The 26,933-nt window shown below is 43.2% G+C and overlaps 1 protein-coding gene across 1 annotated transcript in view; it reads left to right on the top strand.

Annotated features, from left to right (window-relative positions):
• The first annotated feature begins 7,678 nt into the window (after positions 1–7,678).
• Positions 7,679–26,933, top strand: part of col8a2 (collagen, type VIII, alpha 2) — a 41,571-nt gene continuing 22,316 nt past the window's right edge. Inside the window, exon 1 of the mRNA XM_083900215.1 lies at positions 7,679–7,842. The gene's annotated coding sequence lies outside the window, so the exon portion shown is untranslated. The remainder of the gene's footprint in view (positions 7,843–26,933) is intronic.

Below are 26,933 nucleotides of genomic sequence, written 5' to 3' on the forward strand. Positions count from 1 at the left end.
TGGTCTTAATTACTCACTTGCCCTATGGGTGGTCCTCTCTGCAGTGGTGTTTGTACAGTATACGGGTCGTTCTTTTTTGTCTGGCATGTCTCTCCGTGCTAACCAGGCCTGCTGCCTGTTTTCTTTTCGCAATGCTACATATCTGTTAGCTACTGACGAGAAACTGGGCGTAAGTGCAGAAAAACAGCAAAACATGAATACGCTGCCTTTAAATCCAAGTTAAACATTGCTCCCCCATCGGTGTACGTCAGAGTCAGTGTGTGCCCCCACTTTGCTGATATAAACTGTGGTTTGCTGGCAAAGGCCTGGCACACATGTTGACAACCTCATTATTTATACTCTCCGTTGACAGCTTGTGCAGTGTAACACACACACACACACACACACACACACACACACACACACACACACACACATTCCATCCTTGTGCCACTCTGTCGTCTCAGTTTCACAGAAATAAGTCAACTTAATGAATTTTGTTTGAAAAAAAATAGGTGTTTCCCCAAAGGATATGTTATGGATTAAACAGTCATCCAGTGACCAACATTTTATGACTTGGAACAAGGTCATATTGTTCCCTGTTTATATTCCCAGAATGATCAAAGCTGGAAAATGATCCCTCCTGACACTTTATATTTCTAAAAGTCTCTCTTAGAGCCAGTTTTGCATTATTAAAACGTTTTCCCCTGCTGCATTAATCAGGACCATAGCCCATAGACTAATATAAAATAAATCGACTGAGGCTTCCAGTTTCCTCAGTGAGGTCAATCAGGAAGTAGGCACATAGTGAATAGCCACTAGGGGGCGAAACCACTGGTTAACAGGTTAAATTGAAGTGTATGGGAAAAGGAGCCAACTTCCCACACAAATTAATGGTATCAATTGCTAGTTTCAGGTCTCCTTCAATAAAAGATGATGCCAATTTTGCTAATTATATTCCCATATAGAGGAAAGACAATAAAGCAGGTATTGTCCAATAGGAGCCTGGTTGTGGGTGCTGCCTCTGAATATTAGATTCTTATGGGTGATGTCACCACCAAGTGCCACTTGACTGTTACCAATTCAGAATAAAAATTGCATGATGAGGTATCCTTAGTTTGCAATTCCTCCATTTCCATGTGTTTGGAGGTTGGCGAGTGGTTGGACACAAGGAAACAGCTGTTTAGGGAGGAGGTTCCTGTGAGCATCAAGGTCAGGACACATTCACAGCGCTCGACAGGAAGCCAGGTGAGAACAGATGCCAATTACGCTTCATGTGAATGATAGTTTGTGCGCATTTCACAGGACGCTGAGAGCGTCCCTTCACGGACAGCACCATTGACGGCGTCACAGTTAGTGCTTCGGCTACTGCTCTTGTTTGGCTATAAAGAGGCTGCAGCACAAACAGTGCTCGAAAGTTCACCGGGGTCAACAAGTGGTCAAGCGAGTAAATGAGTTTGCTATAAGAGCCGAGGCATCTGTAGTGAGAACATAGAAACTACTTAGTGTGAACATAGAGGCTAAAGGTCAGGGAAAGGATCGCTGTCGCCTCAAAAGGTCATGACCCAGGTTGTGGTAACGCTTGTGAGAGCGGGAGCATAATACAGCAACTGGAAATCTGCAATAAAATTAAATCAGCAGGCTATTGACTGATCTGATCCACTTATTAAATCTAAATACTTAACACTTGATAAGTGTTATTAGTGGAATTGCTGTGAACAATCCAACTATATGTTGTTCTGCGGCAGCCTTTCCGTTTCCTTCTTCTTCTTCTCCTCATTCTGCCGTTGTTTGTCCATTAACTTGTTCCACATGCTTTTCCGTCACAATTCTGGCCTTATTATCGCAGTAGCTTCATATTTTGCCCCATTCATGATGTGTCTAAGTTGTCGAGTCCATTCATCAGACTGACAGAGCAGACTCTGTCAGAGGTCGTGCCAACCCCACAGAGCTCTGTGAAGTGTTCCATGCTGAATTGAAAATAGATGACGTGTCGCTGGGAATTAAATGAAAACATATCGCGCCCTGTATATCACAGCTGATTTAATGGCGCGATCAAAAGAAAACATCCTGTCAACAGTTTTGACGTCTCACTATGATTAAACCCATTTTGCGATAAGTAATGGGCCTGTAAAAGAAACAACTGGCACGGCAACACTACACTGTGTTTTTTTTATTTTATTTTATCCTGATAATTCAATAATTCTATAATTATTATGAGAAACAATTTGTTATGAGAATGAATTAGATCATTAAGATGTGATCTCTAGATAAAGATCATACTAACAGATCCTACAAATCAGTGCTTTCGTGAGCTGATGGTTGAATGATCTGTTGCTCCTGCTCTTGCCTTCCGATTTTAAAACAGAACATGCTTTTATTTTGAAATATATATATATAGAACAGCGCAAACCTGAATGGGTTTCTGTTTTCTCTTCTTTGTGAAAGAGTGCCTTGGTTGAGTCGAGTCAGTCAACGGAAATTTGAATTGTTGAATAGCTGATGAGCTTATCAGTTGAGAACATATTTCTGGGAGTTAGTTTTTTGTTGTTGCATGAAAGTGTGTTAGCAGGAGATTGGCAGTACATGGATATAGTGAGTAGAAAGGAGCAGCTGCGAAGTGTGTTTATGCTTGTATGCACCTTAATGAAAGATGAGGAGGAACAGCGACAGTGAGTAACCTGCTAATGAACATATCGCAGGACAGTAGGTGCATATGTTTGGACTCACACACTCACACACACACTCACTCGCCTTCTGTTTGTGTTATGGGCAGCATTGTTTGCACTCTGGAAACAATCAGGCAGCAGTAATCTTCACATTCTTTCATACCACCACCACCACCAGCTCAGCTGATTGGGATATTCCCTGGAACGCACAACTCACCTCAAACACACTAACAAATGCTTGCATGTTTACTGCTTCTGCTGTGCAGTAGGTAGATTCTCACTTCCTCTGCGGTTATTTCATCACACACACCGTGCAACTCACTTACCATAAACACAGAAGCAGTAAATTAGCATTCAGTTGCTGTTCTTCTATTTGCACATGTAATACCCTATTCTCAATGGTCAACATTTTTGAGTGTCTTATTGACCATGTGTTTAACCAGCATTCATTCCCGAGTCTTGGGCGACTGGGGAAAAGCCATCGTAGCAAGCTCCATTGTGGTTCTTTGTATCTTCCGATGACTCGTTTTTCTTCCCATCGCACATCACAAACGTACGCATGGGTGAAGTAGGGGTACACAAACATAGGTGTGTGTTGTCAAATTGTGTTGCCCTTGGGTAAGAACGACTTTCCTAACGCCCCTAAAACTGCACAACCTGTCGACTTCTCTCCGCCGCTCTCTTTTACCCACCGTCTCCTCTTGCCCACCTCAACAGACAGATGAATTGCCCTGGCTGTCCTCTAATCTCTCTGGAGAGCTTTTTCCCAGGATGGAAACAGTGGCATCCTTTTTTCCTCAGCCCTGTCCCCCCCGCCTCTTCGTCTTTATCAGTGTCAATTAATTTCCCGAGGGAAAACCGAGCTTGGCAACAATATGCAGCAGGTGATCCAGGGGGGAATCCGGCATCCATCCATGTGCCATGTGAGCGGGGTGGCAGAGCCCCCAAGCCAACCTCTCTTTCCCTGTAAAAATCTTTAGCAATTTCAATTTCCATTCCTTACTCTCTCCTGTCTGTTCCTTCAGGTTGTCCTCGCTGTAAAGACCCCTTCCTCCACATTAGCCATGCTCCTTGACAATGTATTTCTTTAAAACTCGCTTTCTTTTTGGCTTTCCCTTCCTCCCTCATCACATTATTCCAGTGTCCCAAACAGGCCCTGCATAGGCACAGCCTGGTGAATGCCAGGCATTCCTTTGTAAGGTTAGATCAGACAAAGGTGGACCACATCACCTGAGAGAAAAACGGCTCTTTTAAATCAAGCCTGAGGGAAAGAGAAATTGATAGCAAAGAGAAGAGGGGAGTATAAAAGCAAAGGCAAAAGAGAGATGGAAGAGAGGAACACCTGTCTCTCGCTGTCCTCATGTGAACCTTCAACTGTGACCTATGTTATGTGATATTGATGCCTTGTGTTTGGTAGCTTTTTAAGGTGTTTTGTGCATCAGATTCACGAGAATTACGTCTATAAAAACGCACATGATAGCTCATGATATCAGTGCAAGTTACGACCGTACAATACTTTACTCAGAGATTGACTGATGACTGGAATAAACAAGGTCGCCTCACACCCACACGTTTGATTCCAATCAGGCTCACAAACACAAACAACTCCACCCTCCGACACACTCCAACCATTCACAAAACCCAGTCAAGGAACATATACACGCACAGTACCACTCCAAACAAATCCAGTCCACCACCACCTCCGACGAGAACAGACCCCTTTACGTGAACACATAGTGGGCCTATGTTTGGTGCGTCTAGGTGTGGTGGAGGGTGGGGTATATCGGTGACGCCAGCGCACCTTTCACAGCTTATTTTTGGACTCTTGACTAACATCAAGGGCAACGTCCGCGTGATGCAATGCAACCGTTTTCCAGTCAGTAAATGACTGCTGTTTGTTTTTACTCTTACTAATGGAATGGAGCGAAGGGGAAAAGTGGAGTGAAAAAGAGAAACTTATGACAACCAGGTGTTTTTTTTCCCCTCTTCTCGGGAATGTTTCACCTTGTAAAAGCAAGCCAGTGGGAGGGGACTCGTGTACCATACCGAAGTGAATGGTTTGGAGATCTTTCAAGGGGTGTGCGCTGACCAAAAGGCTATGACTGAGAATGAATGTGTGTTGTGTGAGAGTATTAGAGGCTGAGCTGAGGCTTTTTTTCTTGAGGAGTCAGGAGGCAGAATTCTTCAGTGGAACTGTAGCATAGCCATCGCTGGAGGAGGCGGAGGCTCGTGTGTGTGTGTGTGTGTGTGTGCGAGCCTCCAACCAACCAATTTCTTGCTTCAATGAGCTACAGAAAAGCCTTTGCTTTCTGTGGTAAGGGTGTGATCGGCAACACACACGTATGCTCACGCAAGAGAAAAAAAAACACACACCTTGTGTTGAATGAATGGCAGGCCTGACTACCACACAGGAGTCCTATTGATGACATCATTACTGGGCATCTGGTCACTCCACCCTTTCCATGTTCAGAGAGGCATTCAGTCAACTGCAGCCACATTACGGTTCTCTCTCAGACGTGACGGCGATTGCTTATATTTTAGAAATGATTTAATTAAGCCCGCTCCACTTGTGAACAGAATACTTTTCTGTTGACTCCAATCAACGGGCGTTCGGTTTATGACTGGCATCAGTACAACAAAGACATCTGTGAACAGATTTTTAAAAAGAAAAAAAAACATAATTTCCACACTTTACTTCTCTAATGTGTATATAATCACTTCGCTATCTTAACGTTAATGGTACTTGCCAAAAAGAGAGACAATGAGAAACACATAAAAATCCATCTGCAGTGTAAATTTTACCATAATGACCCTCATTATCTTAATTGTGTAGTTCTCATGCAAGGAAAATCTGACTTTTCTTTCATATATATGTATAGTGGTTTGTAGATTACACAGTCTGGGGAATTTACATAGCCTATTTGAGCAAAACGTGAATGAGAGTATGTTGTGCTTTTGATCGCGGCCTGGACTTTGGACTGTGCTGTGATTGAAGTAATGAATCAGTGGATGTAAGTGAAATGACACAACATGACGATGAAAACACAACACTGTATTATGCGACTTCTCTCTGCTCGGAATAAGAGTTTCTACCTGATCTCAAACTCCGCCAATGGCTCAGTGTCTGTAGGTCAGGGGTCTCAAACTAAAATGACCTGGGGGCCAATGCGCATCTATTGTGGTCAAGAGGGGGCCGGCCTAAAGAACAAAAAGTGGGAAAAAAAAACAGACATTCATTTTAAATTACATTAACAATAGTGTGGACAACTATAATTAAAATTCGTACCAGGAGCCATTTCGGCCACTGCCATTCGTGGCTCGGGTCCTAATAAGCGTATTTATATATGTTATTGAATGTTGTATATGATACATTAAATTCTGATTTAATAATGGGATAATTATGACCAAATGTCTTATTATTACTGTTATAAAAACATTGCTAGCAAACATATATTATATTCTATCACCTCGCTGGCAGCTGTGCCTCAGCCACACACTGTGTGTAAAAGACGGTGAGGTCGTGGGCCATGTTTTCATTATAACATGATATTAAGTGGGGGGCCGCATGTAATCGATCGGGGGGCTGCATGTGGCCCCCGGGTCACCAGTTTGAGACCTCTGCTGTAGGTCTTTCGGGTGAAAAGGCGAGGCCACCTTTTTCCCACCTTGACCAATCACAGGCAGAGTAGAGCGTGCGTTTCAAGGTCCACTACCATAGAACAGGACAAGCTAATGCTCTCCATATTAAAGCCTTGAATGCTAAGCCTGTACTGCCTTCGCTAAACATCTGCCCTGTTGAAAGTTATTACTTGAATGATAAGTATATTTAGGCCAAGAAAAGTGTTTTTTAATGACCTATGTTGAATGTAAATGTATGCCCCCCCCCCCCCCCCCCAGCAAAGAGTTGGCACATTTTAAATGTAAGGTCTATTTGATATTTATATCGCAACCCTCACAGATGAATAGCCGGGCTGTTGCAGCGCGATGTGAACTGATGTTATTTACTGCTGCTGCACTTTGGTTATTAACAGGAGAGCACTATCATGTAATGATTTCAGTCAGCAGGTTTTAGGCGACAATACAGTGCTCCCTTATGTCAGTGCTGCGTCATGCACAGGGATTATTAATTGGAAGCTGGAACAGTGAGGGGGCGTGAGGACAGTTTTATTAAAGAATCTAGTGTTAAGATGTGTTTTCATGCCAGTATCCACTATATGGGTTGAATGTGATTGACTTGATTTCTTTGAAAAGTGAATTAATATTGCTAATTTATTGGAAGGTGATGTTGGGGGGGGGGAGTGTGGAGGGAGGTAGAACATGAATGTGTGCAGCCTCCCTCCCTCTTCCCCTCGTCTTGTTCCTCTCCCTCCTCTTCATCCTACCCCACCCCTCTTTGCGCGACGGCTACCCCACCCCTTCCTGCTCACTCCCCTCAGTACAGCCAGCCACATACACTTGTTTTTTTGTATGAAGGGGGTTAACCCAATGAACAATCCTGTCTGTCTTTCCCAAAATAAGCCAGTGGGAGAGGAATTGGTGAGTAAGCCAGGGAGATTGGAGCAGCAAGGTGCACAGCCCCTGGCTATAAGTCCGCTGAGTTGGAGTGCAGTCGACCAGGACCCACATTAACACAGCCTTGCTGCCTTACTGCCTGCCTGACTGACAGACTTGACTGACTGACTGACTCACTCCACTATTCTCACTCACTCTCTCTCCTTCTCCCTCGCTCCTTCCCTCCTACTTTCCACCCTGGAGAGCGAGAGCACGCAGATTGGGAAGGTGCTCCTCAGACCTGCGTCTGGACAGCTTGAAGGCAACACAGAGAGGATTTTCTCCCTCACTTTGACCACCTCTGGTACAGAGCACATGGATGAACTTTTTTTTTGCTTTTTGCTGCTGGCAGAAAAATAAAAGTTGAAAAGACTATTTGCAGTTGAAAATAACCAGATTCCTTTTTTTTTTTGGTTGTTTTTCCCCCTCCCCATCTGCACTTGTGAGCAGCTCTGGACCAATTTAGGGTGCCAGCTCTTTGCCTTGGAGGACACCACTCCTTTTTTTGGCTGCATGTTCATTAAATCTCTGATGCCATCACACCCCATGGGAGACACGCGTGGCTGAAGCCAGGAGGGAGGTAGAAGAGAGACACCCCCCTGAAGCTCACGCTTACCCACTGCATCTATCTGAGGAGAAAAAGGTAAGCCATACCTGTCTTTACCTTCCCTCTGGCTCTGTCAGCATCCTTGTGTCCTGTCATCTCCTGTCCTTTCACTTTCATCACGTGGGGAATGCAGGGTGAAGATGCCAAATGAAACAGACATGGAAAACAGGAAGGGGAAAATTAAATACCATTTGAAAACAGACTGTTTTATATCTGAATCATGGGACTGGCATATTTCTCTTCGCTGCAGAGAGCAACAACGTGCAGATTAAAAAGGAGTCCGTTTTTTTTCAACAATTTCCATAGACACTGTGTTCCATAGACACTGATCCTTTTATATGAAAGTTTTGGCCATGCAAACCTCTGCTTTGCTCTGTTTTCGAGTCTCACTCTCTGTAAAGACAGTGAAGTTTCTCTGCCCTGAAACTCTATGGTAATTATTTTTGGTTTTGCCTTGTAAAAGTGAATTTTCAAGCATTTTATTTTTTTTTGGTCGATGCATCCGTGCTCACATACATGTGGGACACTTGCTGATGCTTCTGAAGTGGGCGTGCTGTGTGTGTGGAGTGTGTGTTGAGGTTGGACAGTGTGTGATCGTTGGATAAGTGCAACAGGTTTGGCTCAATAACAGATAATGTCGATATGTATCTGTGAATGTTTCCTACTCGTAAGTGATTACAGTCATAGGTTTAGTTGGTATGAACAGCTGCCTTTTTTTTTAATACATTTGGTGACTAACCATTAGGTTTTGTTTGGAATGTAGCAAGAAAAAAAAAGAAATATCGAAAGTGGACACATGGTCCTCTCATTTCTCTTCTCTTCTCGATGCCCCTCTTGCCTCACTCTGTCCGTCCACTGTGACGCCTCTGGCAGGCTACGCTGCATTCCATTGTAACGACATCCCTCCATCGCAAACACAGAGAGTCAGAGAGAGAGAGAGGAGAGGTAGACGCGAGCACGAGTCCTCAGGTACCCCGCGTGTCAAAATAGCTGAGGCCGAGACAGATGGAAAGAGACGAGCAGAAATGAAAAGGGGAAAAAAAAAGAGCGAAAGGAACACATTAGTGAGGCTGAGCAAACATGTCCAAAACTAAAAGAGAAGATTCCAAAACGCATGCTTTTGCTGAGACGATACATTTTTTCGATCACATGTGTTTCGGTGCACCGACAGCCGGCTGTTAGGAAGGAGAGAGAGAGAAAGAAAAGAGGTATAGCTTGAGAGTAAGAGAAATAGAAAGGGGGGGGGGGAGAGAATCTGGAAAAGACAGTGAGCTGGAGTTCTCCGATCCAAAAACATTTGGCAGCATCCTTCTATATCGCTGGCGTATGGCAAAAATAGTTCACTGGATATGTACCTGTGCGTGCACATGTGTGTGTTTGCCACACAAGCGTGCTTCTCGGTGACTGCTTGAATATCAAAGTGGGTTATACAATGGACACGCATTAAAGTGTGAACTCTCAGAAGCTTTGTGTGCAGCAGCAGCAGCAGCAGCATCTGCCGTACTGTTCAAAGTAGTATTTGCTCATAAATGTCAGGGCCTTTTGTATGGACTTAATGGCTTCCAGGCAGCTTCCCACCCCCTCTTCATTTCTATTAAAGTACCTGTAGGTGTGAATATTTATCCTCCCCGCTGTCTCTGCCAGCATCACTCAACTTGCACTCCTTCATGGTGTGCACTGTAAGTCAACGCCTGGAACAAGGGTGATGGCAATACTATGCTGTGACCACAGCAACCCTCACGTCAATGACTCAGTGTTTGGTCAGCAGTTGGTTGACTGGCGGTTACAAATGTGTATTTGTCTGTGTGGTGTAATTATTTAACCACAACTAACTTCCCCCAACCAGCTGACCACTCTCTTTGGATAGTAACTGCTGACACACACACACACACACACACACACACACACACACACACACACACACACATGCTGCTCATTGCCAAAACCGCGTGCTCATACAGCACTGAGCTTCACACGCCCCACTGCAGCTTCTTTATAGACCAGAACATGTTGAAGTTTGGACTTTAAGACTCCAGCGTTAATATCGGCTCTTGCATTTTTTTAAATCCTTGAGAATAATTCCTGATGTAATGTCAAAGTGAAAATACACGGTCTTGTCTTTTAGATTTGTAAGCTTTTTTTTTTGTTGCAGAAGCAGCAGCAGAGTAGAGACTGAGCTGAAGGAAAAGGGCACTTGGTGGGCTCTGAAATCTGAATTGTTAGGAATGTGTCCTTTCTCAGCTTCTCTGCTGGTTCTCTCACACTTGTGTTTGCTTGATTATTTGCGCGTTATGTATAAAAAGACAAAAGCAATCAAACCCCAGTGTCATTAGAGCGACAGACTCAACATTTCTAAATGCAGAGGGGAGGTTGTTTAATTGTTGCTTCATTAAGGCCCTCTGTGTATCGCTCTAACCCTAACCCATCTGTGACTTGTACAATAGTCTACCCTCTGTGGCCACTAGGGGGCAGAATACCAGGCACTTCACAGCTTAACCCAGATAGAAACGCAAACAATTCAATTAACAGCATCTAATACAATTCAATTAACAGTGTTTGAATAATGAATAATAATGAATAATAGTGAATAATACTTTTTTTTGGATATTATTACATCAGAAACATGTGATGCATCTCTATTTCCTGCCACCTGTTTGGGTGTAATTTCTGCCTCTAGGGATCTCTTAATCAAAATAATAACATAAGTCCTAGATCGACCAGGAAGCAGCAATGGGATCATGGGAATTGCAGTGTTGTCGTTTGATTCTTCTGCTCTTTTGCGCTTGAGATGGTAGAAAAGTTGATGACCTCATTAAAATGTGACCAAACTGAGTTTTGGGCTTTACCATTAAAATAAATATGGATTTAAAGAGCATCAAAGGTGTTTTGGCTTATGTAAGTCACTGCTCAACATTCATCTCAGTGTTATTAGATATTTTAATGCAGAAATATAACTTATTCTTTAATGGAATCACTCAGTAAATAGTCATATTATAGTATAATAGTAACATTTTCTGTGGCTTCTCTTAAGCGATGCCAAACGCCCTCTATAGGTCAACCGCCGATGATCCCGATCGTCCTTTAGCTCATGTTTGTATGTGCTGCTGCATGTGTGTGGGTCTGTCTTCTCCGTGCTGGCAGGAAATGAAAGAGAATGCCAGTCATTCTCAAGGAAAAGTGAACGCCCACTTATTCAGCTGCTTCTCTGAAAGCCAAACACCTTCAGAGCACACGCTCACAGGCGAGTATGTGTGCACGTGTGTCTATTCTCCTTCTGTTTCATACTTTTATATTAAGGGGAAAGATGACGTAAGAACACACCTGTTCATGCACACACACACACATAGGGTTAATACACACACTCTTCGACATGTATTACACAGCTTGCTAACTAGAATTTCCATTAAACAGGGGTTGGAAACAGAATCCAGGTCCTGGTCTTGATCATTGTTTGGATCATAACGTTCAAGATTAATTGGAAGGATTTGTTTTTTTCGCCTAGAATCGGGGGAAAGAAAAGAGAGAGACTGCAAAAAGGACACATTTTTGCATTTTGTCTCCACTTTCAGTCTTTGTGTGTTTATAAAGTCGTCATCAGTAGCCATCTTGGTCTTGGGAAGTCAGTCATTTGTTTATGGAAAAGCATGGTATTATTCACGTGAGAGGAAGGGAACAGTTCTGGCGTTTAGATCTGAGGAAATAGAGCAAATGATCGAAGGAGGTGGAAAAAAGAAAAACCCAACAACAACAACTACAGTTTCTACTGAGAATTTTCTCTCTCTCTGCCATTGTCTCCCTTTATCTGTCTCCCACTTTAATTTTCTCATAATGTCTGGACCAGTGGCAGTTTTTCCACTGGGCTGGCACCGACTGGGGAAGGACAGAGAGAGAGAGACAGTGCAGCAGAGAGGCTTGGCAGACGCCTCTTGTTATTTTTCGTCCGCCTTCCATTGACTCTGTCAGCAGATTCTCAGTCTTAGAAGAGCCTGCAGGCTCAGAGGGGCTTTGACAATGTTCCCTCTTCAGCTTCATCACAGGGACTGTCACAGACACACTTACAAAACAAAACACCCAATATCCCCTCTCCTTCTCACTTTCATTCCATTTTTTTTCCCTCTTTTAGCCGTTTTATCATTTTTCTTTTGCTGGTGTAAAATACAAATCCTCGAAACCGTCACTTTTGACTGGGCTCAAACTTAAACCCATGTGGTAAAGCAACTTTTCCTCTCAGACGCCAGGCATTGCTTTCAGTCAGTGGGGCCTGAACAAGGCGCAGTAACTAAGCCACGGATAAAAAACGTATTAAGCAGTGTTTCCTGGAGTCAATTTTCATTTTTCCAGTGGTGTGTTAGAGTTTTTTAGGACGGCAGCTTGTGTTATCGAAGACAATCCAACAGGGACAAACAGCAACGAGAGCCTGAGTGCTCACCCAGCTACAGCGCTGTTCCTGCTTAATGGGTTGTGACATCTTGCACTCTTCCACTCAGGCTGAGTATTCCCTGATTCAACTCTGGATGCAAGGAAGCAAGAGTTTCCCCGTGTCTCTTTGAGGAGGTGTACAGCCTCTGCGCCGATCAGTCTCGGTTATGGGGGGGAAAAGACGGAGGAATCTGTAAACCCTGAGTGAAACCAAATGTAGTTTTGTCTGATGTTTGGTCGGCTAGGTAGCGTAAATATTTGTATGTTCAGGTAGTTAGTACAAATGAGCATGTGCGTACAGTGCATGTAGGTAGCTTTTATTTGCCTTTTTTACCGCTCACTCATTGCCCCTCAGTTCACCGTCTGGCAAGAATTTTTGTTTGGGGCTTCCAAAAGCAGAACACCGGGCCAACTCTTAACAGGGGTCAACTCCTCGGTATAAAACTCACATTATCCCTCTTTTCATCTCCGTGCAGACGCACTTCAGAAGCCAACTCTTTCTTTTTTATTGTTTCACTTCAGATTTCAGCATGGATATATCGCTCTCTGATGCATCAATATTGGGAAAGAAGTTGGAAGCATCTCCGCTGAGACCGTTTGAAAAACTCCAGACTTTGTTGTTGTTCAGTCTGAGCTTGATTTAGACGTGCGCGCGTAGGTGTTCGTGAAAAGAGAAAAAGACGTCCCCGGGGTTATTGTGTTGTTACAGTTCCCTCGGAGCAGGATAATAAAAGACATCTTATGTCAGAGAGACAGATTTTCTGGAGTAGGGGAAAGGATGTTACCAAGTGACACATGTATTGTACATTCACTCACTGTGGAGTATTCTTTGCAGGTTCATCTTGTAACTTGTTTTCCCAAGAGAAAGTTGTGGGTGTGCAAATGCAGATCATGATTAGTGTTACTTGATGTAATCCAGTTAATCCATCATGTCCTTTACAAATTAAAAAGGGCAGCTATATCACATACCGTTTAGAATTACACGTATATCATGTTTTGATGATGAAAATGCTGCCCAACACTTCATGAAACCTTTCAGTTTGCACAGATGACTACGGGTGCCCACATCACGACCACAGATAATCTTTGAAACCTCTTTTTCCCATCCTTAAACAAACTGACTGGAGATTCCACCCAGATAAACAATTGAAATTGAGCTTGGCTTACAATGAAAGGACCTCTCTCCTGTACACTCTTAGAAATAAGGGTTCCAAAAGTGTTCTTCTACAAGGACTGAGGTTCATTTGCTTCTAAAAAACCTGAAGAAAGGGTTTTTCAAGGGTTCTTGGTAACACTAATGGTTCCAGTAAGAACCATTTGATCCAGTGAACCCTTTAAAACCCCTTTTCTAAATAAAGGGTTTTAAAAGGTTTCTTGGTAACTAAAGGGGTTACCAAGGGTTCTCCTATGAGGACAAGCCGAAGAACCCTATGTGGTTAGTGCTTTTATTTCTAACAGTGTAGTGGACCACACTCCCTGAACGTCTCTATGCATCTCCAGAACATAAATAAGGCCTATAGTCTGACGTTCTGTTTACCAAGGCTCTAATCCATGTGACGATTAAAAAAACAAATTACACACAACACACACACACACACATTTTTTAAGCACAGTTAACATCACAGTCTGGCACAACTGTTCGATGGCAAGGTGCTGCTTAATAGACTTAATGTTTGAATGGCCTTAGCTTAGAGAGGTAATCTTTTCATGAACAGACTTTGAGCTCATTGAGCAACATGTGTTTCATAATGCAACGCTCTCTGAGGCATTAAGCAAACGTACAACACAACCAGTCCTTCAAGGATTTCATCCTTAATCATTTCCTGTAATCAGCAGCAAAAGCAGTGAAACCGCAAATGAGAACGCGACTTTGTGCTCAGTCCAGCTCGTTTTGGACGAACACTGTGTGAGCGAGCGAGTGCGTCGTGCGTGTGTGTGTGTGTGTGTGTGTGTGTACATGGTCTTAACTGCCTTTCTCTTGTTTCTGTTTATCCCTGCAATATATGTAATGCTTCCTGAAGTTAGACAGGAGGGGCAGCGCAGTCTGGCACCATTCCTGTGTGCTTAGAGAAGCCGCTGAAGATGAATTATTTTGTTTCATGCTCGCAAGACAGGAAGGGTTATTGCTCTGCCTCTGGTTACAATTTTGGGCAGGATAGAAGTTGAGTTGAGTTTCATGGAGCATATGTGAGATGCTGAAGAGTGAAGACAAAGATAAACAAACGGGGCTAATTGGATGACAGCCTCACTGTTTGCCACTCAATCATGCGTTCGCTTGGTTTTCAATGTCAGCTTAAGTCAGGGAAAATAAGTAACCACGCAAGCAAGTATGAAAGCAAGTCCTTCCTTCGAAAACCGGATATTTAAACCAGCGGTGCCTCTTCCACTGTATATAGTGATGATGCCCAGCGAAACCCCAATTAATCTTATTAAATCAAACACAGTTCATTCGTTTCAGTTCCATGTATGAGAACAAGATTAGAGGGTTTAAGAAACTGCCGGTGGTTGCAAGAACGTGACTGAAGCTGCATGAAGCAAACCAGGAGAAAAGTGAGTCGTCAGAGTCTGAGGAAGGTCAAAGATCAACACGAGCCGTGTTAAAACGTGGACGTTCTCTCTCGATGATACCATGCAAGTCTGCAGTTGTTTGGACAGCGGGCTCTACAGAAGTACAACCACTTCTGGGAGGATGTTCCTTGGCCAACCGACATAATACTTAATTAGAGAGGGCTTTGAATCAATTACCGCTCACTTTCATGTGGTTTGCAGACGGCTACACAGTCTCAACCCCCTCTTTTCCCTGCGCTTTCTCCTGTGGGCTCTCTCCGTCAGAAAGCCCTGTTGTGTTGCCTCGGTGCTAATTTGAACCAGAGAAGTGGTCATTTCCTAACTGTGGGCCCCGGGTCTGCTCCGCAAGCTGAACCGACAACCAGCCCAATGGAGCCTTTGCTGGAGGACTTCCAAAGCTGGGCAGAAACCATGCAAACCCCCTCTTCCTGACGTGTGGTGAAAGTGTGATCGGGATATAGGAAATATCAGGGGTTAGAAAAGAGGAACGATAGTGGATTTATTTGTAAAAGTGGGAAAGATTGAAGTGGGACACAATGACAATGGGAATAGGAGTACAAGGAAGAGGCAGTGGTTGTAGAATTGAAAAGTAGAGAGGGAGAGATTTAAAGGTAGAAGAAGCAGAAAAGAGAAAATAAGCTTGGTTTGAGGAGCTCTCAGTTTGTAGCAGCCATGTGGCGTCTTTGATCTGGCCAAGGATTTGAACCAGTGTCAACAGAAACATACAGGGGCCGCCTGTTTGCTCCCAGACAGATCATTCCTCCATGAATTACTCTGCTTCAGTTCGCCACAGTCTCTTTACTACTCCATTGTTTGTTTACCCTGTCGGGAACACCCGGCCCATTCCTCAAACAAGCTCAGTAATACCCCAGAACTCTTTGCAATCAGCTGAACTCTCTATGCTGTTAATCTCAAGTGGGGGGGGGAGTGAAAATGTGGATAGTTTTGAAGATTTAAAAGATACATTTGAGTCAAACAGTTCTGCCTTTATGTCCTGCACTTAACCCAGTGACAAGAAGTCTTTTTTCTCTTTCAGCCGTGTAATAGAGATCCATTTATTCTGCTTGAGTCACTGTATTCCATCATCCAGGCAAAGCATGTTCTGTATCCCTCGTAGTCTGGAAGGAAGGGGGAGGGATAACAAGGAGGCAGAGGAGGAAGACGAGGATGCAGAAATGTCTGCCAGATCATTATAGTGAGAGGATGTGTCCTGAATGCTGTGTCTCTGCCATATGACTGTCTGCTGATTTAAACCTTATGTTGGGAACAGAGAGTCAGTGAAGAGACAGTAGAATTAGAGGCTTATTCAGTGTAAGCCCACAAACAATAGAGATACATAAAGACACACTTTTTTTTTTACTGTTTTTAAGTCTGAGCCAACCAATTTGTGGCACAATAATATAATGGTTAATGGGTCACTAACAGTGATGAACCATTTGTTATCACTCGCTTTAGTCATTTTCACTCTGCTCTACAGACTCGTCTTTGTGTCTTCGGATTCGGATTCATGGCCCAAAATCTTTGGCTTTGGGCGGAGCTTTCTGAGGCCTTAGAAAATAATCCAAGTCATTTCACAGTTGAGTCTACACATATCTAAGACAAAGACCAGATAATGTCTTTGAAAGCTCTTAATGCATTAAAATTAAGAGCCATTTGTGTTTCAAGAAAGGACTCTTCTTCCGTTACCAATGCTCCAAATCACGAAAACACACACTTTGGCTGGTTTGTCCATTTGGGCTCCTGTTGAAACTTAGTAGTGCAAGATGGCAACCTCTTAAAAACAAGGCCCTTACCTAAAGTACATATAAGCTTATTCTATTATGAAGACATGTAAATGTTACACACTGCACCGTTAATGTTTTTTCTTGTCTTTGGGGTTTCTGATTTCCGCTGCTGTCGGTGCCAGATCTCTGCTGTTGTTATTTCTCCTGCCTATGCTTGTTTTTTTGTTAAGACCTTTGGTCAGTTAATGTTGTTGTACATGTGCTATGAAAATAATTTTGACTTCACTTGACATGTCATCAAGTGGATGATCCACTGTTTGGGAAACTTAACCTGTACAAGTCAGGGTACTTCATTTATTTGGCTTTGTTTAAGTCCCTTAAACCGCAGGAGAACCTCTCTATAATATTGTATGTTTTCAAATTGTGACACATAAACATGAGAGTTGTTTTTGTAAAAATAGATCTTGTGGAAATGACTTTAAAAAAACATACCCATCCATATTCTACACTATTAAGACATGTGAAGATCTTATGTTTATTAGGCACTGCAGAAATTCAAATGCATATTTGAGGTTTGAGATGCTTATAGTAGACGGTATAAAAACAGACGTCTGTGTTGTGTGAAAATGGTTAAATGCGAGTGGTGAACCACAGATCTTAATCCCTGTCTGTGAGGGGATCGGCCAGGACATCTCGTCTTCAGGGATGATGCAGAAGGCCAGCTGAGGGAAGCCAGGCGTCCATTCTCATGAGGAGACGATGACAATTCCAGACCCTTTCTCAAAGTCAGACCCTCCTCTAAGTCACCACAGTATACTCACAGTGCCCTAATGAATTTGGGGCCTTTCCTGATGAGACACATTGAGTGTGTGTGTGTGTGTGATCTGAAGACCAGATTCCCCACCGTGTCTCTCTGTCTTGTGTCTCATTGTGCTCCCATGCAATTGATGGCATGTCTACTCTTCTCTCTGGAGTTCCTCAAAGACACTTAATACTTCTCTTGCACAATACCATAATACTGTTGTCCAAAACAGTCTGATGGTCAGGTAGAACAACCTTTGTGTCCCACTCGCAAAACAGCATAGGTGCCATGTATTAGAAATTGGTATTGCCCAGTATTAATGTGCAAAAAGAAGTGAAAGATAAAGCAGCCATGGTTTTAGAATCATAACTTGATTTAAAACTTACCTCCAGAGGCAGAGCAAGGAAGCTTCTTGCTGCCCCTTTTCCTCACAGTGATACATATCTAACAAACGGGAGAACAATATCGAGGAATGCACTCCATGGAGTCTACCTCGATTAATCTGCTAATCTACTCCATGTGACGCTCTCTCTCTCTCTCTCTCTCTTGCCTTTGTCCCTGCCCATTACACTGCCCTAAGTACCACTATTCAGTGAAGAGAGGAAAAAGAAAAGCATTAGCTGTAACACTGCCAGGGTTCAAAATTGTCCAAATAGTTCTCAGGCCTTCCAGACACAACAGCATATTCACAGTCTCGGGCCTGGCTGTGGCTTCAGCTCTGTCCGGCACATTTTCGATTCTGTCCTCTGTTTTGTCCTTTAGCAGTTTTGGCATTTTGTCTACAATGCTGCCTACGTGATTTGTCTGTCAACTGAAATGGCATTGCAGCACAGTTGTTCTTGTGTATAGTCTTCCAGAAGCGCGGTACAAGCACAAGCTGTGTTCCCCGTATACTCGAACTTTACGTCTGCTCATTTCCCTACATATTCTGAGCTCCAGGGAGGACGGAAACATGTCAAGCACCATCTGTAGCCTCAGATGCACTTCATCCTATGTCATCTCTGCATCTTTTAGTGTCTCTATTGGTCCATCATTCACTCCACGGTGGGCGTGTGGAATGTGCCTGTGTCTGTGCATTTTTCTGCAACGAGGAGGATCTAACTGTAGCATAACGTGTATGATAAGAGGAAAAACTTACACAGACAGGCAGGCACATAATGGAGTGTTAGAGACCCTTTTTCTCAAAAGGTGTCTCTCTGCTATCGACTTGTGATGCTCTGGGAAACAAGGTTTTTAACCCAGATGGTAGGATTTTGTCTCCACTAGACTAGACTCCACTTATTTACACATCTGTGCTTGCATGATAAGCAAACTGTAGCCATTACCTTATGAGTCTGAGGGGGCAATTGAGGTTTTCCCCACGTTGTGGATAAAGAAGCAGAGGACGAAAATGTCTCACAAGCAAAAAAAAAAACAAACGAGTGTGACCAGACCACTGTGGTGGATGTGGCGAATATCACGAGGTTGGGATGGATGTGTAAGTCAGGGGGGATGGTTTTCGTGGGTGAAGAAATGTTGGCATTGGTGATGGAAACAGGGTCTGGTGCTGGCACATACTCATGCACAAACACATTCTGTATATGCTCATTCAGGAGGAGAGACACATCACCCATCATTCAAATGGGCAGTTTAAGGGCCACTTAAGTCATTCCAATAAAAACCGCAGTCATTATAAATTGTTGTAATACAGCCAGGGGAGGTAGAAAGAAGGAAAGGTATGTCGTAAGGCGAACTGTAAGAAATAAGTCAGACAATGTTTGTTTTTAAGTCTGTGCTTTGAATGTGTTTTTTTTTTTTTTTTTTGGAGGCAAACTCTCCAGTCTGGAAAAATGATTTAGTAATAGCAGGAAGGTGTGAAGGGTTTATATTCCTGCCAGTCTTATCAGTAATCACTATAGTTCTCATGTTAGCTGAATGTGTGATATTTCCCACTGGTCTCGTTCTGTTGGCTTGAAATGCTGTGATTTGCCCACAGTGCCCGCATATACTGACCCCATGTTGGCAGCTTGTTGCCAGGAAACATTTCACAGGATGTCTGATTATTAGACCTGGTATTTAAAAAAATAAAAAAAATAAAGCCATAGTCTTCAGGTTTCCTCCTGGTCGCAAAAAAACAGTGGAAGTCTATGGGAAAATGAATCTACTTCCCACTTGATTTATCCGTTAACATGTTCCTGAGGAGTTAATGGTCTCAATCACATTGAGAAACAACAGCAGTGGACCAAATGAAAGACATAACGCTCGAATCTCGAATACAAAGGAAAACAGGTGGGCCATTTAATGGCACGCAATGTCGATTTAGTGGACTTAAAGCACAGCACATAATGAGTGGACATCAGTGCGATTGACAGCTTGGTAGCACCTGGTTGCATGTACTGTCTGTTGCTATGGGTGACATCACAACTTGCTCTGACCTTGTGGTGCACATTGCTTTGTTTTGATAGTTGCCAATAACTTTTTATTTACCCTGCATCCCATCACCAATATGCTACGATTGTGTGTGTTAAACTGCCCCATCCCATCCCAGGTATTAAGACACCAGACTGACTGACCAGACTACCGTGTAGCAGGAAAGTTGGGGGAGTTTATCTGTCTGCCTCACGACCTTGAAACTCCATCCAAGCTCAACAACCACATATGCAGTGTTGCATTCCACCACGTGTTATTTCAGCATTATGTCTATTTGCACTGTTCTCAACCGAGGGGCTGTGAGAAGCCGTCTATAAACACAGCGCTCTCATACCACGCGATCCTGGCCTGTGTTAGCTTAGCCGTCCGAGTGCAAATATGGAGCCGGGTGAAGGAGATGTCAGATAATCTGTGCTCCTTGACTTCTTATGGCTGTGTTCTTAATTTTATGGGTGGCGAGTGGGTGTCCTGATTCGTTTTTTATCCCTCTCTTCTTGTGTCAACATCCCTCGTCGCTTCACTGAAGGATGTAAATCCTCGTACCTCTACATCTAAATAAAAAACATTTTCTTACATAGCTCTAATGGTGCTTAGTCATGCAATTAGCTTTTCTTTTTTTTCTACCTGTCAATGGTTCAAGATTTGTATCTCTGAGGTCATTACACCAACATGGCTCCAACCAGACCTGGTTTACGAGTCTGGAGATTTCAGTGTTGACTTGATGAAATGATAAAAATGACTCTTACTTAATGGATTCAATGAATCTGACAACATCTGATGGGATTATGTTCAGTCAAACAGCAGATGTCATTGATCGTGTTGAGCTTTATTCAGAGGTGATTCAGGTGTTTGCTGTGCAGACAAGCAAATAAGCGCTTCCAGTTACCTTGAAATACAAAGATATGGACCTTGATTTATCATTAATTTTGGTAGCAGAAATCTCTTGAAATCGTACGAAACGTTGCATAAAAAGCAAAGCTTTCCACCTACCATCCATCCATCACTCTTCTACTGCTTTATCCTCCACATGAGGGTCCAATCCCAGCTGACAAAGGGCAAAAGTCGGGCCACCTACATTACACTACAGACAAATTCTTCCTCTCTGATTTGTGCTTAGACTTGTATGTACAGTATGAAATCTCACATTCACACCACCAGGCTCATGCACACCAACACTGAATATATTTCCAGATATTCCAAACCCATTACCCCCTGATTAACAGCTTGTTCTTCTTCACCCACCACAAACCTGCACCACCTCCACCTCCGGCACATGCACACGCTTTCTTAAACTCATGATATAAACAACACGAATCGAATCGTCTACTGACCCCGACTAGTTTTTGCTTCGCACAGAAAATACACACACAAAAAGAGTTTTGGGATATTCACTCCTACCTCTCCAGACCTAAGTAAACACATTGGCTTCCAAACCATAGAGAGTCGTGCTAAGGGGAGATGTCAGCTGGGACCCGGGGCTTGTGCTCTCTCAGCAGTGGATTTGAAAGGAAAGATTCAGGTTTTGTGGGCAGTTTACGTGCATAAGACTCTGAGTCATTTCGGGGTCGTTTGCGGGCTGTAGGCCGTCATTCTTCTGGCTCTGGACGGACCATCTCATCTCTGTTTGATGGCCTTCATTCGCATGTGCCCTTTCACCGCTAAGTTATGATAGCACGCTTCACATTCACGGAAACGAGGGAAATTATTTTTGCATCTGTGAGTTGAGAAAATTACACTGTATCTGTTTTCATTGTGTAGGGGACGGGGAAATCAGTAGAGCTTAGTATCATAAGATTTGGTAACTCTAGCATAGTTTAATCAAGCTAAGGCCTAAGGTTGTAGTCTGACTAAGACAGGAAATAGGACAACTTGTAGAGTCCGTCTCTGTAGGTGGCGCTGTATCTCTCTATAAGCTAGTGTGTATTGATTCAGTTTCCTGTTGACCATTATGTCACAGAAAATCGTGGATCGTGCTGTAATTCTCTATGTTTTGTACTTGCTGTAAATGTTATTTTGTGATACAAATCAGATCGAGCATAGCTCTTGTGGTTGCCGTGTTGTCCGAAGAAAAATGTGTGATTTCTAGCAACTACCAAACCGGGTCAAAAACCTGCGGGAAAATATTGAGTGCATGAACAGAACGCCAAGTCCGACTCCAGTCCGACTAAGTGTATACATGCAGGAGTAATCAGACTATGAATCACATTATCAAGGTATGTTAGTCCGACTAAGACAAGCTCGATTTTACATGACATTAAGAAAACCAAATTATTGTCTTAGTCCGACTAAAATTTGACTTTTAACATGCATGTTAACACACTGATAACAATATGTATAATTTCCAGGTTAAATATTATATATTTTGAATTCCACACAGCCTGTTTTTAAATCTCGACTAAAAACCCACTTCTTCTCCTTGTTGTTCCCTGACCTTGTATAAGAGCTGGCAGTTTTAGTGTTTGATAGCTATATTTATATTTTTTTATTGACTCTGTTTCTGTGTTTTCAGATTTGCTGTTATAGATTCTTTAACCCACGTCCCCTCCCTCTCTCTTTGTTGCATGCTAGCATGGTATTGCTCAACTGGATGACAATGGCAGAAGGCTGGTCCATCTGGTTGCACTTTCTCTCCTGTGCCAGTTTGAGTGGCACTGATACAGAGGCCTCCGAGGGCTTTAAAACAACAACAGTTCACAGCTGAGAAGACTTGTCCCGGCTACTGTAGCAATAAACATGTGCTCACACACACACACACACACACACACACACACACACACACACACACACACACACACACCCACAGACACATGTTCATACGCAGAGAGTGTTTAACTATTACATTCGCTATCATTTTAAAATCTGGTGACTGGTAGGCTGTATTGAAAATGCATTAAAGTTCAAATTGATGTTGTGGGGTAGAGAAAGTTTTTTGGGCCTGTAGTGGTGGAATGTCCTGGGATGTTTTGATGGAGTTTGTCTCTCTACACCTGTGGAACTAATAGCATGCCACTGAAGTCAGATGTCCTATGAAATATTTAGTGGAATGAGAGAGGGTGGGGGGAGCGAGAAGGGGGCGTGGATCACGTCGTAGTTTCATACCTAAAGACAGGCGTGTAGTTTGGCTGAGGGTGAGGATTTCCATTAAATGGCAGGTTTGAGGAACACGATAATTGCTCTAGCAGAGTCTCCAGCTCCTGAACTCCATCTCCTTCTCTGTCCCCGTTTTTTAAAGAAGCATGTGTCCATGAAGAAAACACACTATACATGTGTACTTGTTTGTCGTTTTCTTGTCTTAATAGTGCTTACAATCTATTAACAATTAACACAACCATTCTGGCAGCATAATGTATGCGACTGGAAATCATTTTATGAAGATAAATAAACATTTTAAGTGTAATTCACAGACGTGTAATGGCTTGGGCAACATGTGTCCTCAGAGTGTGGGAGACCCTTTTATTAGCCAGTGAAATTACAAGAGAAATGTAGCGTTTTCAAGCTAAAAACACAGTTTCTCTTCTGATTGTTTTCACCCAACAACAGTTATACGCCTGCAAAGGTTTTATGAGGTCGGTCAGAACGAGAAGCCAGAATGTGGTATGGAAATGGGCCTGGTAGCATTATGGGATCGGTTGAGGCTTTCCGCTGATGCAAATACTCCCCCTCTTGCTCCCTCTGTCGTTCTTTGAAGTCGCGGTAATTGTAATGGTTATCTCAAACGATGATGTTCCCAAGTTCCCTTTTACAGCTGGGGGAGTGAGTTGTGGTAATCCTTGGACTGGGTCTTTTACAGTGCAAAATATGTATGTTTTGACTTATTTTCCTAAATATCTGCCAATGTCGTGAGAGATGTTCATATGTAAATGGGCTTTAAAAAAAAGATTCTTAGATCACTTTATTGAAGCCAGCGATTGTCTGACAAGCTTCCTCTTAAGCCATTTTAGTCACACAGCTGTAAAAGAAAAACAATTTTTGGTCCTGAGTAACATCTATTGTTTGATCAGTTCGAAAATTGGTCAAATATGTACATTTCATTATTAAAAGTGATCAACCAACATGATTTTATTCTCATACAAAACAGAGCGAAGGTTCCGCTTTTTCAAAGACCAGTAACAGCCGCTGTTTCCCTGAGATACATGTTTTTGGATTCACTTTTGTTGAATGTTTTTTATCACATATTATCACGTTAATATGCTAAAATAAGTGTGTGAAAATGAATTAGAGCATCACGTCATGTCAGTAAGGTGTCGTTTGCCAGTTTTTTTTCTCTCTCTCCAGAATTATGAAACATATTCAGTCTGATTTTTAAACCTGTGTTTGATTTTACCCTGAATATGATATGAGTAAACACAGGCTTAAACGTGTTTGTGTTGCAAGTAGTTTGATCCTTTTTTGCGTAAAAGATACAGTCGCTGTAATAGTATCACATGAAATCTGCAATTCATTTACATCACGTGACTTGACGAGACTCAGTTTCACCTGAATTGTCTTCACCATACCAACATCAAAAACTGGAATATTGACCAATACCTGTTCATTATAGACCTTTTCAACTATTTCATGCTATTTCACATACATAATCCTCCAATTCTCACAAATTCTCCTCAGAGAAGACCGATACTACACTCTTGGAAATAAAAGTGATATGTAGAACCGTATAAGGTTCTTCGGCTAGTCCTCATAGGAGAACCCTTTTTGGCTCCAGGTGGAACCTTTTTATAAAGGTTCCACCTGGAACCAATTTGGAAGGTTCAACCAAGAACCCTTTTAAAACCCTTTATTCAGGAATGGGCTTATAAAGGGTTCTCTGGATCAAAATGAATCTTACTGGAAACAGTGTTACCAAGAACCTTTTCTTTGGGAAAGGGTATTTCAGAAGCAAATGGTTCCAGGTAGAACCTCAGCCCTTGTAGAAGGACCCTTTTGTAACCCTTATTTCTAAGAGTGTAGTATGATATTGGCTGATCCCTGGTAAAACATAATGTAAAGACTAAGAAAACGAATGGTCACAATCCCCTGCACAGTCATACAAATGTATTTAATACCTCTCACAGATTGTTTTGTCTGCATACACTAAAATAAAAACCTGCACAGACAAACTAACAAACTGACCTGACTCTTTCACCTGCCTCATAATTGGTGACATTTCCTAGGGCGTGATAGGTCACAGTGAAGGCACAACAGGAATTGAGGAGGTGGTATTGGTCCCGGTGGCTCTTGACTGACAGATGCTTAGCTGGTGGACAGATGCCGGTTGGAAAATGTCGAAATGGAGAACGGACATGAGGTTTCGAGCGAAGCTTGATTTCACAGTGCTGTAAGGTCACTTTCCTCCCAGAAACAGACTTCCAAACCCTTCCAGAGATGTTAGAGCATGAGGTGTGAATGGATAATGCACGATTGTGCAGAGTGGAAAGCAGATGTAGGGCTGTCCAATTGCATTTAGTGAGGCTGCTTGGATGATGGGAGACAAAAGCCCTCCTTTATTTCCCAGCCACCTTCGGTCAACAGAACAGAGCTAACAGTGGGCAGACGCCGGGTAAATGACTCCATTGGCTGTGGCAAAGTGCCGCGCTGCTCCATACCACACGACTCTACCACGCACCCACACTTTTCAAAGACAAAATCACTAATGTGGAAGGATTGGACAAAGGGGGGAGAGGGAGGCAGAAATAGACGTGAGTAATGGGAGAATAACCGAGGTGTATGGCTTTTAAAGCTGCGTTGTGTTTTTTTTTTTTTAGGAAACTATGACTATATTCAACACAGAAGATCAAACGGTGTGGTGTTTTTTAATGTTCTCAGCCCCACAGTAGGTGAAGGAGCTGTGGTTTCCTACAGCGGCCTGCACAGTGTCATTTGAAGAACTTCAGTAGCTCTCCTTGTCTTTCCCTCGCCCCTTTCCACCACCGTCATGCCACCGAGCTGCTGAGTCATTTGACGGCCCTCAGTCTCACCAGTGTTTGGGTCAGTGTAAAGCCCAATTTATACTCCTGCGTAAAGTGCTCTAAGTAGCTTATGGATACCCCTCTACGTCGCCGGAGAGCCTCTGCGTCGTCTCCGGCTGCACTAAATATTTTTTAATTGTCCGTCACTCCGTCAAGGGACAACGGAGACGGCAAGGGCTGCGATTGGTCCTCAGGACAGGCCGAGATAACGCTGTGCCGGCGACTGTGCGCACCAAGGGTCCACAGAGGCGGAGCTGATCACCGCCGACAACATCGCTACAAAACTATAATACATATCTTAATAATACAACACATGTTTAGACCCTAAATGGCTAATTTCTCGCCTCAAATGATCTTAAAACTACTTTCCGGGACAGAAAAACATTTATTTCAGGTGAGAAACGGCCACTGTTTCAATGTCTTTCTCTCTCTGACGCCATTGCTCACTGTAGCCAGAAGCACAGCCACCTTGCGTAGCGACCCCTACTGATCGGGCGGGAAATTGCAGTGTGTATCCGGCACCACAACAGAGAACTATGAAGGCTCTCGGGGTCTCCGTGGCTACTTAGTCAGATAACGCATTACGCAGTTGGAGAAGTATAATGTGGTCTTAAGCCCTTCAAGTCCCTTATTCAACCTGTCTGAGCTGAACAATCACATTTGATTTCAGAATAAAACAGTAAGGCTTTCTTTTTCAAATAATTTGATAAATTGCTGTCTCCTTTTACGTGATTGTGAGGTCTATCTTATCGGAAATGACACACAGTTTCTCATCATGAGCTCACGCACACCCTTGTATGTCGTTTGAAGGCATCTGCCCGGGAACGACAGGATTACGTATACCATTCGTCCTGATCTGACTCACTGTTGCCGACCCGCTGTGCTCCAGCTGCGCTTGGCCCGGTGCCCTCTGGCTCCACTCTGCGGTTAATGGCCAAGTGACAACTTGTAAACAAACATCGTGGAAGAGGCCACTCGGCGGCCTCTTCTCGCTATAATCCCCCCCCCCCAACCCCCCCCCCCCCCCCCCCCTTCATCCTCGTCATTCCTGACTTTGGCGGGTCTGTCATTTAGGTTTGTTTGGAGTAATAACATCGCGGAGACTCCCACTCTTGCAGGAATTTAGTTTAGTGGAAGGACTGAATATGACTTCATAAGAATATACCTTACACTCTGTCTTCCTTGTTAATGCTCCCTTATTTGAGTCTGAGTGTGTGTGTGTCGACACAGAGGAGTCATTGTGCTCGAAGGAAAGTGCAG

Source organism: Microchirus variegatus (genome assembly GCF_963457635.1).
Source record: "Microchirus variegatus genome assembly, chromosome: 13".
NCBI lineage: Eukaryota > Metazoa > Chordata > Actinopteri > Pleuronectiformes > Soleidae > Microchirus > Microchirus variegatus.